Source organism: Pogona vitticeps, chromosome 3, assembly GCF_051106095.1.
Source record: "Pogona vitticeps strain Pit_001003342236 chromosome 3, PviZW2.1, whole genome shotgun sequence".
Taxonomy (NCBI): domain Eukaryota; kingdom Metazoa; phylum Chordata; class Lepidosauria; order Squamata; family Agamidae; genus Pogona; species Pogona vitticeps.
Genome location: NC_135785.1, coordinates 132225542 through 132239719, shown reverse-complemented (window position 1 = coordinate 132239719; position 14178 = coordinate 132225542). Strand labels below are relative to the sequence as shown.

At 44.2% G+C, this 14178-nt stretch overlaps 1 long non-coding RNA gene across 1 annotated transcript in view; it reads right to left on the bottom strand.

Moving 5' to 3' along the window:
- LOC144588265 (uncharacterized) overlaps nucleotides 1–14178 on the bottom strand; it is a 31952-nt gene that overhangs the window by 5484 nt on the left and 12290 nt on the right. The window contains exons 2-4 of the long non-coding RNA XR_013543755.1: nucleotides 2612–2668; nucleotides 1721–1793; nucleotides 627–735 (exon numbers count right to left, since the gene is read on the bottom strand). This is a non-coding gene — a long non-coding RNA (uncharacterized LOC144588265). The remainder of the gene's footprint in view (nucleotides 1–626; nucleotides 736–1720; nucleotides 1794–2611; nucleotides 2669–14178) is intronic.

Sequence of the window (14178 nt, the reverse complement as noted above, 5' to 3'; positions counted from 1 at the left end):
GGCAGGCCTTACTAAAACAGTTTATAAGTTATTGGAGATCTTCAGCAGAATGGGCAACAACAGCTGCATCATCAGCGAAGAGGAAGTCCCACATGCATTTCAGCTGGACCTTCGTCTTTGCTCTCAATCTAGAGAGATTAAAGAGCTTTCCATCTGATCTAGTCTGGAGATAGACATCTTCTGTTGCAGTTCTAAAAGTGTGCTTCTGCATGACAGCAAAAAAGATCCCAAACAGGGTTGGTGCGAGGACACAGCCCTGTTTCATTCTGCTTCAGGTGTCAAAAGGAGTCGATGTTGAACCATCAAAAACTACAATGCCCTTCATTTCCTCATGAAAGGACCTGATGATGTTAAGGAGTCGAGGTGGACATCCAATTCTGAGAAAGATTTTTAAAAGGCCATCCCTGCTAACCATATAGAATATTGACAATTATTGCTCCACGCCTGTGCAGCCATAACTAATAATAATCACTCTCACAATCATCTCTCCCTAAAGGGATAATTATCTCAGCAAAGGAACCAAGGATGCAAAACTACCAATTTGAGTACATGATGTAGGTCCTTTAGGCCTAGAAGTGGATAGTACATGCCCCACAAACAAGCCCAACCTAAAAGAGAACACTTACTGACTTACAAGGCAGCAAATCATATGCCGATGACACTCAGCTCTACATCTCCTTTTCACCAACTGCAGGAGATGCCGTTCTGTCCCTTCAGCGCTGCCTGGGAACTGTACTGAAATGGATGCAGGAGAACGGGCTGAGGCTGAACCTGGACATGACAGAGGTACTGAGGGTGGGCGCCCCCACAGTTGGGGATTTGGGAAACTCCCTCTCTTTTTTGGGGGGGTGACTCTGCCCATCAAGGATGGGGCCCGCAGCTTGGGGATCCACCTGGACCCGGCGCTCACTATGGAATCTCAGGTGGCGTCCGTGGTCCGTTCCGCCTTTTTTACCTTAGGCAGATAGCCCAGCTGCGGTCCTACCTTGATGTTGGGGTGCTCACTACCTTGGTGCATGCGCTCGTAATCTCAAGATTAGACCACTGTAATGCACTCTACATGGGGCTGCCTTTGAGGCTGCTGCGGAAACTACAGGTGGTGCAGAATGCGGCAGCCAGACTACTTAGTGGAGTGAAAATATACCAACATATCTCACCCACTCTGGCTGCATTGCATTGGCTGCCCATCCGGTTCCGCATTGACTTCAAAGTGCTGATGCTTACGTACAAAGCCCTAAACAGTTTAGGGCCTCGATACTTGGCGGAACGCCTAATCCCACCAAGATCTACCCGTGTCACTCATGCGAGCCAGGAGGTGAGGCTGAGGAGCCTAATGCTGAGGGAGGCCCGGAAGGTAAAGATAAGAAATCGGGCCTTCTTGGCGGTGGCTCCTCACCTTTGGAACAACCTACCTCCTGAGATTCGCGTGGCACCCTCGCTGGGTATCTTTAAAAATCAACTAAAAACATGGATGTTTCGGCAGGCCTTCCCTCCAGACAATTCCTGATGCCCTCTCCTCTCCCTCTCCTATTGTTTCCTCCCTCTCCTAAGGTTTCTTCTATTTAAAATTTTTTATACTATTTTATGCTGTTAGCCACCTAGAGTGGTCTTAACCGACCAGATAGGCGGGATATAAATAAAATAAAATAAATAAATAAATGACTATATGGTTCCTTTGATAGCACAACAGCCTAGTCAGCTAGGATCTCTCAATACTTACAGTAGCAATTAGTGACCTTCTCAAATCCTCACTGGATTTAGGTGCAAGTCCTGCTGTTCAAGAGACCACTTCTCTGTTGAAGAATTATATTTGTTTAATTAACAAAACAAAGTAGTTGCATTAGAATACAATTGTAGCTTTAAAAGGCCTAAACATTAGGCATCTCCAGCAGTTAAAATGATTAAAATAAGTTCTCTACTCCTAAGCAAAATAAGAACAACTAAAATTAAGCTAAGTAATCCTCTTTGCACTCTCTACATGTTAGCATCTAGAGAAGCTGGGCTATTTCTCCCCCCTCTTCTCCTTCAAAAAAAACCTAACCTCTCACATTCCACAACATCCACGAACAAATGAACAAGGATCACATACATGAACAACCATTTTCTACATACATTTGGTAAACTTCTTTATGACACTTCCAAGCTGTTAAACAATTAAGAGCAAGTGGGTGTAAAGAGTTCACCTCCCACATTTCACAGGAGAAGATCCGAGCCCAGGTGGCTTATCTTTCCCCAATTAAGTAGTATGCTATGTTTTATCTTCTCTGGGCCTCTGGCATGGGGGGGGGCTTCCGGTTCCGGCTCAGCCAGGTAAGACACTCGTGGCTACGTACCGGTGATTTTATCTTTATTTTATATTATTCTATATGGTTTTTATCACTTTTGTTTAGTTGAAGCTCCTATTTTATTTTCCGGTTAGAGGTATGATACTAACCTTGGTAAAAGTAAACACAGAGATAATGACCACTGGAGCTGCCGAGAGATACAGTGATGCCCCGCATAGCGATGATAATCTGTTTCGGAAAAATCGTTGCTATATGGATTCGTCGCTATGCAGAACAAAGAAGCCCATAGGAATGCATTAAAACATTCCTATGGGCAAAAAACTCACTGTTATGCGAAGATCCTCCATGCGGCCGTCATTTTCACTGCCCGGTAAATGAGGAATCTGGGCAAAAATACAGCGGGTGGCCATTTTATTTACCCAGCGGCCATTTTGGAACCGCCGATCAGCTGTTAGAAAAAACATCGATATGCAAAAATCGGTAAGCGATGTTTTACCATTTAAAACATCGCAATGCGATCGCAAAAACGATTGAAAAAACACATCGCTATGCGGATTCGTCGTTAAATGAAGCACTCATTATGGGGGGCACCACTGTATTAGAAATATCTCTGTATCACAAAATTATACAAGTGAAGCCTTGGGAAGAAAATAACACCATTACTGTGGACAGTAAGCACCTGCTTGAATCAAGTCTGCAAGAAAAGCATTTATTTTAAGAAAAGCCATCTGTCTTTGGGGAGTTACTTGGCATACAGCAGGGGCGGATCTGCCGTCTTCATCAATCTACAACTGGCTCACAGTGAGTAAAAGTCCTCCAAGGAACAGGGTGGAATAACCTGCCCTTTAATGGTTTATGTCTGAATGTTTACTGGAGCTAAGAAGTGTTTTTATACAGCACCTACTGACTGTAACTGTGAAACCGATATTGTTCTCCTTCTGAGTGGAAGTTTGTACCTGCAGAAGTAGAAGGTGACACTAATTAAGCTAAATCTGTGCAGTATAACTATGGTCACTACTAGGACCAAAAAAACCTATGGCAAGATAAAAAAAAGGCTTCCAAAAAGCTAAATCAGAAATCAATAGCAGACTTCTGTGTGGCCTCAGATCTCATCAGCCAACGTGAACATACTTCCTCTTACAATCAAAGGCCACTGAGGGAAGTTACATCAAGTACCCCACTTTCTACGGACAATGTAGGCATAAGTAATGGAGAGACGTACCAGGGGGTTGCAGTTGGAACTCCTCACTCTGGAGAAGAAATCGGCAATTGGTCTCTGGACCCAGACCTCCTAGAGAAGGCTCTCTCTGCCTCTATGGAATCATTCTATAAGCATCTAAATTTATCAACACCTGGGCCCAAGGAGAACCATATGAAAGGAAATGTAGGTCCCCAAGATGCTCAAGGGCCCGAGAGTGAACAAACTAGGATTATTTACACCCAACTATGTGATCAGTGCTTCCTCTCAGCTAAATCCAACCAGACAATTTTCAATAAGCTGCATGATCTAAAGAAAAAATCGCTGATATTAAAGCAATACTACAATGCATTGCTGACATGATAAAGTTGGGGATTCTAAAAGCAGCACCTCCCTCAAACCCTCGGAATACTGAACAGAGAGGACTTCAGGCAAAAAAGGAGCTGGGCACAAAAGATCAAACACAAAAAGATAACACCCCAGCCTTTAAAGGTCAGAGTTACCCACAGCTATCGAAACAAAACAACTCAGGACCGAATGCCCATCTCCGGGATGACCCTAAAGGCTTGGGCAGACCCATATGACCGAAGTGAGGACACAGAGGGACCTGATCTAACATCCTGAAATCTGGAGCTAATAACCATAGATGAATGGTGGGGAAACACCCAAGAACCCTATCCTCAGCATCCACTTCCTGTGACAGCATGCAATTATGTACGAGGATGTCATTGTACCCCCTTCCTCACTAATGCTTGAAAGCACTCCCAAATGGCCCCCAGTGACCCCAGGTGAAATAATAGCTCATTTAGATCAGCTAAAAAATGGAAAAGCCCTGTGATGATTTGTGTTTTTATGTGTATTAGAATGGGATATGTAGTCCTAAGATTGTCCCAATAGCATCCATTTTGATTTAAAGTCTGTTCTGTAGTAGGAAAGTTTTACATGCTGTTTCAGAGAAGCTTCGCTCTCTGGTTATCTCGTTGCTAAGCTGAGTAGAGAGCAGAGACTTTCGTAGTCAAAATAATTCTGCCACAAAGTATGATAACAACTGAAGCTCCATGAGAAAGTTAGGCGGAACAACAAGACCCAGGAGGGGGTGTTCCTTATGAAGCATTCTGGGAAGAAGAAGGAAGTTAGTGAGGAGTTGGAAAAAGATGGAGTTGGTCTGAGAAAGGGCAGACACGTGCTTTTCCCATAATGGACTATTTTTCCTACCTTGGACTGATGGAGGTCAACTGGTTTTCATCTAGCATCAGCCTATGAAGACCCAAGATACGTGAGATGGACTATGTTACCCTTTATATTAGTTAGCATAGTTTCATTTCTTTATTTTTCCAGCTGGAGGGGGGGAGTGGAGTGTTCCGTTGGTCTTGAATGAAAATGTACCTACTATACTATTTTACTATCAACTGAATTCTTTTCTAAGCAATTCTTTTCAATAAAGCAGTAATGAATAAATCTGCATGTATTAGTTCTTGCACAGACTGGCTGTATGTCTAATTGGCCATGTGTATTCGCTACCGAAGATTTAGAGCCAGCTTATTCTGAATATAACTCAAGGATGTGTCTGTGTGTGTTGCTTTCTTAATAAGGAGATTGGCTTTTTGAGGAAGAAATTTAGACAGGACCTGGCTGAGATCTAAGTGGCTCGGCTCAGCAGTTAGAGGTTTGTCTGGATTTCGTACTCATCCCAGTTTCCGGCACCCCCATAAATCTTCTTGGAGATAAGGGGCTGCTTACAAGCCCCAGGCCTTGATGTCATCCCTCCAGAACTCCTAAAAGAACATAAGATATAGTGGGGCTCTTTTCTTGCACCTCTCTTCACGCATATCAGTGCATCACATCACCTCGTGGTGCAGTGGTTAAAACGCTGTACTGCAGCTAAAACTGTGCTCACGACCTGGGGTTCAAATCCCAGGTAGCCGGCTCAAGGTTGACTCAGCCTTCCATCCTTCTGAGGTCGGTAAAATGAGTACCCAGCTTGCTGGGGGGGCAATGTGTAGCCTGTATAATTAAATTGTAAACCGCCCGGAGAGTGCTTGTAGCGCTATGGGGCGGTATACAAGTCAAATAAATAAATAAACAAATATCAGTGACACAGGCCATATCCCAATATCATGGAAAATGGCCATAGTGGTACCATTTTATAAGAAGGGGAAAAGGGAAGATCCAGCCAACTACAGGCCAATAAGTTTGCTGAATATTATAAGCAAACTATATGCAAGGCACCTCCTAGACAAACTCCTGGAGTGGCTCGAAGCAGAAAATATCATGGGGGCTGAATAAGCAGGCTTTCAGCCAGGGAGATCCACAATAGAACAGTGCCTAATTATACAGCATCTTACAGAGAAATACTCGGCCAAAGGAATAAACATCACTCTATGCTGCCTTTGTGGATCAGCATTTGATTCTATATCAAATCACCTGTATTTGGGGACATCAAAGAGAATTCTACAGATTTCTCTCCACCTATAAATTTAAATGACACTCCTCCATGGAGGCTGGCCACAGGGACTGAAACAATAACCCTGATTAGAAATATGAAATCAGGCAAGGTCCCGAGAACAGATGCCATTCTCCCTGAAATGCTAAAGGCTGACATGGATTGGTGGGCACCTATGCTGGCAAACTTGTTTACCCGTATCAACAACTCAGGTAAATTTCCCATCACTTGGTCCGAAGCCATAATAATACCTATCTTTAAGAATGGAGAAAGAGGAGACCCAACCAACTACAGACCAATCAGTCGACTCTCTGTGCTGGGTAAATTGTACTCTAATCACTTAAATCAAAGTCTACTTACTTGGATAGAGGAGGAAAATGTCTTGGGGAAGGAACAGGCAGGATTTAGAAAGAGGAGATCAGCAATTGAACAGTGTATGATTTTGAGATATCTTGCGGAGAAATATATGCCCTTTCATGGACATGGGCTCTATACTACATTCAGAGATTTAAAATCAGCCTTTGAGACCTTCTATGAGACATTCCCAAGAGACATTCTATGGTCAAAATTATACAAAACCTCTATAGATAAGAGACTCCTGTATCTTATTAAATGTCTTTATCAGGCACCACACTCCGTGTTAGATGTGGTACAGAAGGAAACCTGACAAAACCTATTCAGGCTAATAAAGGGGTTCGACAGGGCTGATTATTAGCCCCCACACTATTTAACCTCTATTTAAATGATCTGTTTGGGTGGTGTCTTGGAACAGACTTCCATCCTCCTAGATTGGCAGAGACCAAATGCCCTCTACTGCTTTAACCAGATGATGCAGTTCTTCTGTTGCTATCAAAAATAGGACTTAAACTGCTGAACCGCACATTTATGACCTACTGTGAGAACAACCAATTGGTTCTACATTTCCTTAAAACCAAAATTATGGTTTTCACTCATTCTGTAACAACTAGAAAATGGACAATTAATGGTTCTTGCATTGAGCAAATAAAACTGCTAAAGTATCTAGGTATTAGATTCCACCATAAACTTTCCTGGGCTGCCCATAGACGGACCATAATCCAAGCAACACAGAACATGCAGAAAGCTATCTGGCATTTTTTACTTTACTAAGGGGGGGGGGGACAATTTATACCAGCTGTTATTGAAGTTTTTAAGCTCAAGATTCTGCCCCAACTGTTATATGGTATACCAACTTGGATCCTAGGATTTCACACAAGTATAGTGTTCTTTCAAATTTTCTAATATCCATTCTGGGAATGGCAAGATGCATCCCTGCAGCTGCCTTACGATTAGAGACTGGTCTAACATCACTAGAATGCAGCGCGTGGCTATCTGCTTTTAGATTTTGGAACAAGGTAATACATGCTGATCCATCTATGGGATATCTTAACCTTCTACAGAAATATTCCATAACAGCTCATGGCTTAAAGCTTTTCCAGCCTATCATCATAGGCATCCTTCAGTCTCGAGAGACTATGGTATAATGCTCTGTATGGAGGACTTGGAACAGCGTCTAGTGTGGCTGAGGAGGCCAATTCGAGAGTGACACTTAGGACAAATACAATCTGTACCCCGTCTAGCTCCCTGATTTTGCTGCTTTCGTGACTGCCTCTTTGCCTCAGCCTGCTGGGCGAGGGTCTCTTCAAATTGGGAGAGGCCGTGATGCACTGCATGCCGCCAGGCTGAACGCTCCGATGTCAGGGTTTCCCATCTGTTGAGATCCATTTCCAAGGCCTTCAAATCCCGCTTGCAGATATCCTTGTATCGCAGCTGTGGTCTCCCTCTGGGGCGATTTCCCTGCACTAGTTCTCCATACAGGAGATCCTTTGGAATCCGACCATCAGCCATTCTCACAACATGCCTGAGCCAGTGTAGGCGTCGCTGTTTCAGTAGTGTATACATGCTAGAAATTCCAGCTCGATCTAGGACTACTCTATTTGGAACTTTGTCCTGCCAGGTGATACCAAAAATACGTCGGAGGCAGCGCATATGGAACGTGTTCAGCTTTCTCTCCTGCCGTGCATGAAGGGTCCAGGACTCACTGCAGTACAGGAGTGTGCTCAGGACACAGGCTCTATAGACCTGGATCTTGGTGTATGCTGTCAGCTTCTTATTGAGCCATACTCTTTTTGTGAGTCTTGAGAACATGGTAGCTGCTTTGCCAATGCAAAGGTCTTTGGCAGAGTGGGCAACAATGGCTGCATCATCGGCGAAGAGGAAGTCCCGCATGCATTTCAGCTGAACTTTGGTCTTTGCTCTCAGTCTAGAGAGATTAAAGAGCTTTCCATCTGATCTAGTCCGGAGATAGACACCTTCTGTTGCAGTTCGGAAGGCATGCTTCAGCATGACAGCAAAGAAAATCCCAAACAGGGTCGGCGCAAGGACACAGCCCTGTTTCACTGCACTTCGGATGTCAAAGGGATCTGATGTCGAGCCATCAAAAACTACAGTGCCCTTCATTCCCTCATGAAAGGACCTGATGATGCTAAGGAGTCGAGGAGGACATCCAATATTAGTAAGTATTTTAAAAAGGCCATCCCTGCTAACCAAGTCAAATGCTTTTGTAAGGTCTATGAAGGCCACTAAGAGTGGCTGTTGTTGTTCCCTGCATTTCTCCTGCAACTGTCTGAGGGAGAATACCATGTCAATGGTGGACCTATTTGCTCGGAATCCGCACTGTGATTCTGGGTAGACTCTGTCTGCAAGCACCTGGAGCCTCTTCAGCACGACACGGGCAAGCAGCTTTCCTACAACGCTAAGAAGAGAGATGCCGCGGTAGTTATTGCAGTCGCCCCTGTCTCCTTTGTTCTTGTACAATGTGACGATGTTTGCATCTTTCATGTCCTGTGGTACTCTACCTTCGCTCCAGCAAAGATGAAAGATTTCATACAGTTTGGTGGTGATGGTCTCTTTGCAGCATTTTAGCACTTCAACAGGGATGTTATCCTTTCCAGGTGCCTTGCCAAAGGCAAGGGAATCCAAGGCCGTTTTGATTTCTGCTAAGGTTGGTTCACTGTCCAACTCTTCCAGGACAAGGAGACACTCAATGTTATTTAATGCTTCTTCAGTTACTGCATTCTCTCTGGAATACAGCTCAGAGTAGTGCTGCACCCAGCGGTCCATCTGCTGTGTTCGGTCCTGGATGAACATGCCTGTGGTAGACTTCAGGGGAGCAGTTTTCTTCTGTACTGGACCTAAGGCCTGCTTGATCCCATCATACATTCCCTTGATATTACCTGTGTCTGCTGCTAACTGTATCTGAGAGCAGAGCTGGAGCCAATAATCATTGGAACATCTCCTGGCAGTCTGTTGGACTTGGCTACGAGCAGCTCGAAGAGCTTGCAAGTTGTACTCACTAGGGCAGGCTTTGTATGCTGCTAGAGCTCTCCTCTTATCCTCGATGGCTGGAATCAACTCCTCCGAGTGGGCTTCGAACCAGTCGGCCGTCTTTTTGGTCTTCTTGCCAAATGTGGACAAGGCAGTGTTATAAACAGCGTTCTTGAAATGTTCCCAACGTTCAGGTGCACTTGCCTCAGCTGGGCCTGGAAGGGTTTCCTCAAGCGCTTGGGCAAATTTCTCCACTTTTCTTTGATCGCGAGTCTTGCTGATGTCAATACATGGTCTTCCTTCCTTTTTTTTTGTGGTACAGTCTCTCTGTTCGCAGTTTTACTCTATTACACACCAGAGAGTGATCAGTATCACAGTCAGCACTCTGGTAGCTGCGTGTGATCGTAGTGCTAGGAAGGCTTGAACGTCTAGTGAGGATCAAATCGAGCTGATGCCAATGCTTGGATCTTGGATGTCTCCAAGAAACTCTGTGTTGAAGCTTTGTATTGAAGAACGTGTTAGTGACACAAAGACCATAATAGCAGCAAAACTCCAGCAAGCGTTGGCCGTTTTCATTCATCTTTCCAATGCCAAAATGGCCTAGACAGGTGGGCCAAGAGTTGTTGTCAGCACCAACTCTAGCATTAAAGTCTCCAAGAATGAACAGTGGCTCTCTCTCAGGGACTTTTTTGATAGTGGCAGCCAGTTCGTCGTAAAATTTGTCTTTCACTTCTGTTGTGGATGACAGCGTTGGTGCATATGCGCTAATGAGGGTGACCAGTCCCGCTGATGAGTGGAGCTGCAGAGACAGGATTCTTTCACTCCCCATAGTAGGTGGAACAATGGATCTCAGCAGAGTATTTCTGACTGCAAAGCCAACACCATATTCCCTGGTCTCATTTGATGGTTTTCCCTGCCAGAAGAATGTGAAGTTTTTTTCTTTGACAGATCCCGAGTCTGGCAATCTCATCTCTTGCAGGGCAGCGATGTCAATCTGCATTCTACTAAGTTCCATGTCAATGACAGCTGTCTTGCGCACGTCATCTATTTTCTGCAGGTCGTTAGAAAAGCCATAGTCAGAAAAGCCAGGGGTCATTGTCCGTACATTCCAGGTGCCCAGCTTTAGGGCAGAAGTTTTCTTACGCTTGTTGCATGGTGCACGGTTATCGATCTGCTTGTCGGGTTTCACCCTAAACCCCACGCACCCCGTGAAGTTAACAGACCGTGGCGAGGTAGCACCTTACTGGCTGGGGGCTGCCCAGCTTAAGGCGGGCGGTATCTACCTAGTGAGGTGCAATGACCTCTCCCACCGTCAGAAGTAGCCCCTGGCGTCCTGCTCTATGCCAATTGAGCAAAGACTTATAACAGGTAACTGCTACTTCCCGTGTTGTTTCGACGCTGTATGCGAAGCTGGAGTGTCCTCTCCAGAGCACGAAGCCTGGGTAAAGCAATATGGAGGACAGGCTGTTACCCAGGCAGCAAATCCCCCCTCTCCACGTCACTGAAATGTTCCAGTGGAAAGGCAAGAGCCAATACAACTGGTTCCAGCGACGTTGCAGGAGTTGACAGAACGACACGAACTGCCTCCGGGACTCCGGCTCCGGATTTTGCCTCGAGGTTATCTCCTGAAGCCTTTTCCATCGGTGGATATAGCCACAAGGCAGTGGAGGTTTGAAATTGGAGTTTTCCTTCTCCTAGATGGGCTGCCTTCCAAGGCTGACGAGCCCCATCCACTCAGCCTGCCCCCTAATAGCGCTGAGGTATGGTCCAGCCCCTAAGGTTTTCCTGCCCCTTAGGTGTATGCAATGCTGTTCGGCTTTCCAATTTACCAGATTGGGGTAAGAAAATTGCCTCTCATCATGCTCATTTAAATCTGCCCCCCCTCAGCTCCAGCAGTTAGTGAGAACAAAGGGGAGGTAGAAAATATACCTCTCCCAGAGAAAATGGCCTACCTGATGCCTGAGTGCCCCCTTCCGGTTGGGGCCCAAACGCCCTACACATTCTCATTCCAATCTCCCCCCCCTCCACCTCAGCCCAGGCAGTTAGCAAGGACAAAGAGAAGGAAGAAAAATATACCTCTCCCAGAGAAAATGTGCTCCCAAAACAGAGTCTACCTGGTGCCTGAGTGCCCCCTTCCAGATGGGGCCCAAACACCCTACACATTCTCATTCCAATCTCCCCCCCTCCACCTCAGCCCAGGCAGTTAGCAAGGACAAAGAGAAGGAAGAAAAATATACCTCTCCCAGAGAAAATGTGCGCCCAAAACAGAGCCTACTTGGTGCCTGAGTGCCCCCTTCCAGCCAAACAGCATCTATTAGGGCTCTCTTTTGACTTTCTTTATGCCCAGGAACCCAAGGCAGCCAACTCTATCTTAGAAAAGCGGATCAGGGACATTGACTTCCAGAATTCCATTTCAATGGCTTGCAAAACATGCTCCATCTTGCACCTTGGCCTGAACTATAATTTCTCCCAAAGTGCTAGGTATTTAGAGAATTTGATTATCCCAAAATACAGGCACACCTTTTGAAGAGCCTGATTTAACTGTCTCCAATCCACAGTTTTAAATGGGTGATATTCTGGCACAAGATTGTGCCCTTGTAAGGATAGAGAAATTGAAACTTTGAAGCACTTCCTTTTGGAGTGTAATTTTTACAGAAATGAGTGCATCAAATTCCTCAAGCCCATAATGAATGTCTTCCAGGTAAGACTCTGGTTTGGCATACAAAATGTTTATTAAGCGACACAAACAAGATAACCACTGAATCAGTAGCCAAATTCCTTTTCTCTGCTCAAAGAATACGAAAAACAATCTTGATTAGAGACACATTGTTTACACTTTAACTGATAAAATTATTGCAAGCATACATTAATTTAAAAATTGAGAGACAATCTGGATAATGGCCATAAGGATTATGAATTTTTGACTATAGTGTTTTCATATACTTATATTTTTCTTAAAAGCCTTCTTGTAGCAAAGGTATAGACAGAGCAATATCACAGTGGGAAATCTTTTATTTCTATCCTACTTTTTTTCCCTACCAGAGACCCAAGGCAGCTTATTGCTAGAAGATCCCAGAACATGTTTGCATGATCTGAGGATTGCTGGGTGAACACTCTTATTTTTAAAAAAATAATAACTCAAAAACTCTACCGAAATCTCCCCGAGTTTGGCACAGATCAAGGGTAAACTGTCTGCTAAAAATATTCTGCATTTGGTATTGATTTGAAACCCAGCTTAAAAGTTACATATTTTTTTCTTTGGGCTGCCCGCATTTTTAGAATTTCCGTATAGAATATTGATAATTAGTGCTCCACTCCTGTGCAGCCATAACTAATAATACAATAATCGCTCTCACAATCATCTCTCCCTAAAGGGATAATTATCTCAGCCAAGGAGTCACTGTGGATGCAAAACTACCAATTTGAGTACATGATGTAGGTCCTTTAGGGCTAGAAGTGCATAGTTCATGCCCCACAAAAAAGCCCAACCTAAAAGAGAACACTTGCCGACTTACAAGGCAGCAAATCATTGACTATATGGTTCCTTTGATAGCACAACAGCCTAGTCAGGTAGGATCTCTCAATACTTATAGTAGCAATTAGTGACCTTCTCAAATCCTCACTGAATTTAGGTGCAAGTCCTGCTGTTCAAGAGACCAGTTCTCTGTTGAAGAATTATATTTCTTTTTATTAAGAAAACAAAGTAGTTTCATTAGATGACAGTTGTAGCTTTAAAAGGCATAAATATTAGGCATCTCCAGCAGTTACAATGATTAAAATAAGTTCACTAAAATAAGAACAAAACAGTAAAATCCAACTCATTATTGTTCAAATCCAGAGAGAGAAAGAGAAGAAAATAATCCAGAGAGAGAAAGGGTATATAAGCGGAGCGACGAGCAGCGAGAACAGGGGAAATTCCAGGGTTCTGGATTCGCCTGGGTTTACTCCGAGTCAGAGGACCCCCCAGGAGAAGGGGGGCAAGTTTCCACAGGATAGTGGGACTTGTTGCAAGTGGGGGCTTTGGAAACACCGAATTTCAGATTGCAGTCTGTCTTTCGGAAGAGTTTCCCTTCCCACACGCAACTTGTCTCGTGAAGTCGCCATGGTGGTGAGTTAGCTGCCCGGAGAGGGGAGAAATAAGATTTATTATCTGACTGCAGAACAGAGATTAATGATCTGCTGCTAAACTATAGCAAGTAAATTATCAAATCTGCTCTTTGAAAGCTGATGAGAAGGAAGATCTCAAGCGGCATAACTTTGTTAATGCCCGTAACATCAGAGTTTTCTTACTACGCCACAGCTCGGAAAATGAAACCAACTGTTCTTTTTCTCTCTTAACTGTTTCTCCCACAGAAACTGGCTTTTCATAAATCTATAAACTGACGACTTAAGAACTCTAAATAACTCTGCACAATTTAACCTACATGACTCTACATCTAGCGACAAGGTGTATTATAAATCAAATAACATCCTCGGGGGCCCCTCTCATAAGACTTTAAGTGCGGACTAGCTAATAAATCATGAGGGAAATCTGAGTAATTAACGTCCTGACTGCTACAGCCATGGATGGTGGGGGAGACTCATTATCGCAACACACAATGGATTATTTTAAGGGATTTCTTCAAGAATGTCAGTTCAATATAATCAATCATTTCGAGACTCAGCTTGCTGAGATCAGAACAGACTTGAAGATGACTTTTTCTGCTCTGCATGAAAAGATAGAGAGTAAGGACAAATAACTTAACCAAATCTTTAATGAACAGCCGTTATCGTCAGAGAGAGACATTGCCTCAAAGCAGTACAGACAAATCATGGAACTTATTCAACAACTCCCGTCGTCAGAGAGAGAGAAGAAGACGCCTTTTCTTCAAAAGTTGCCTAAAAAAGATGAAAGGGGGGGCTGGGAA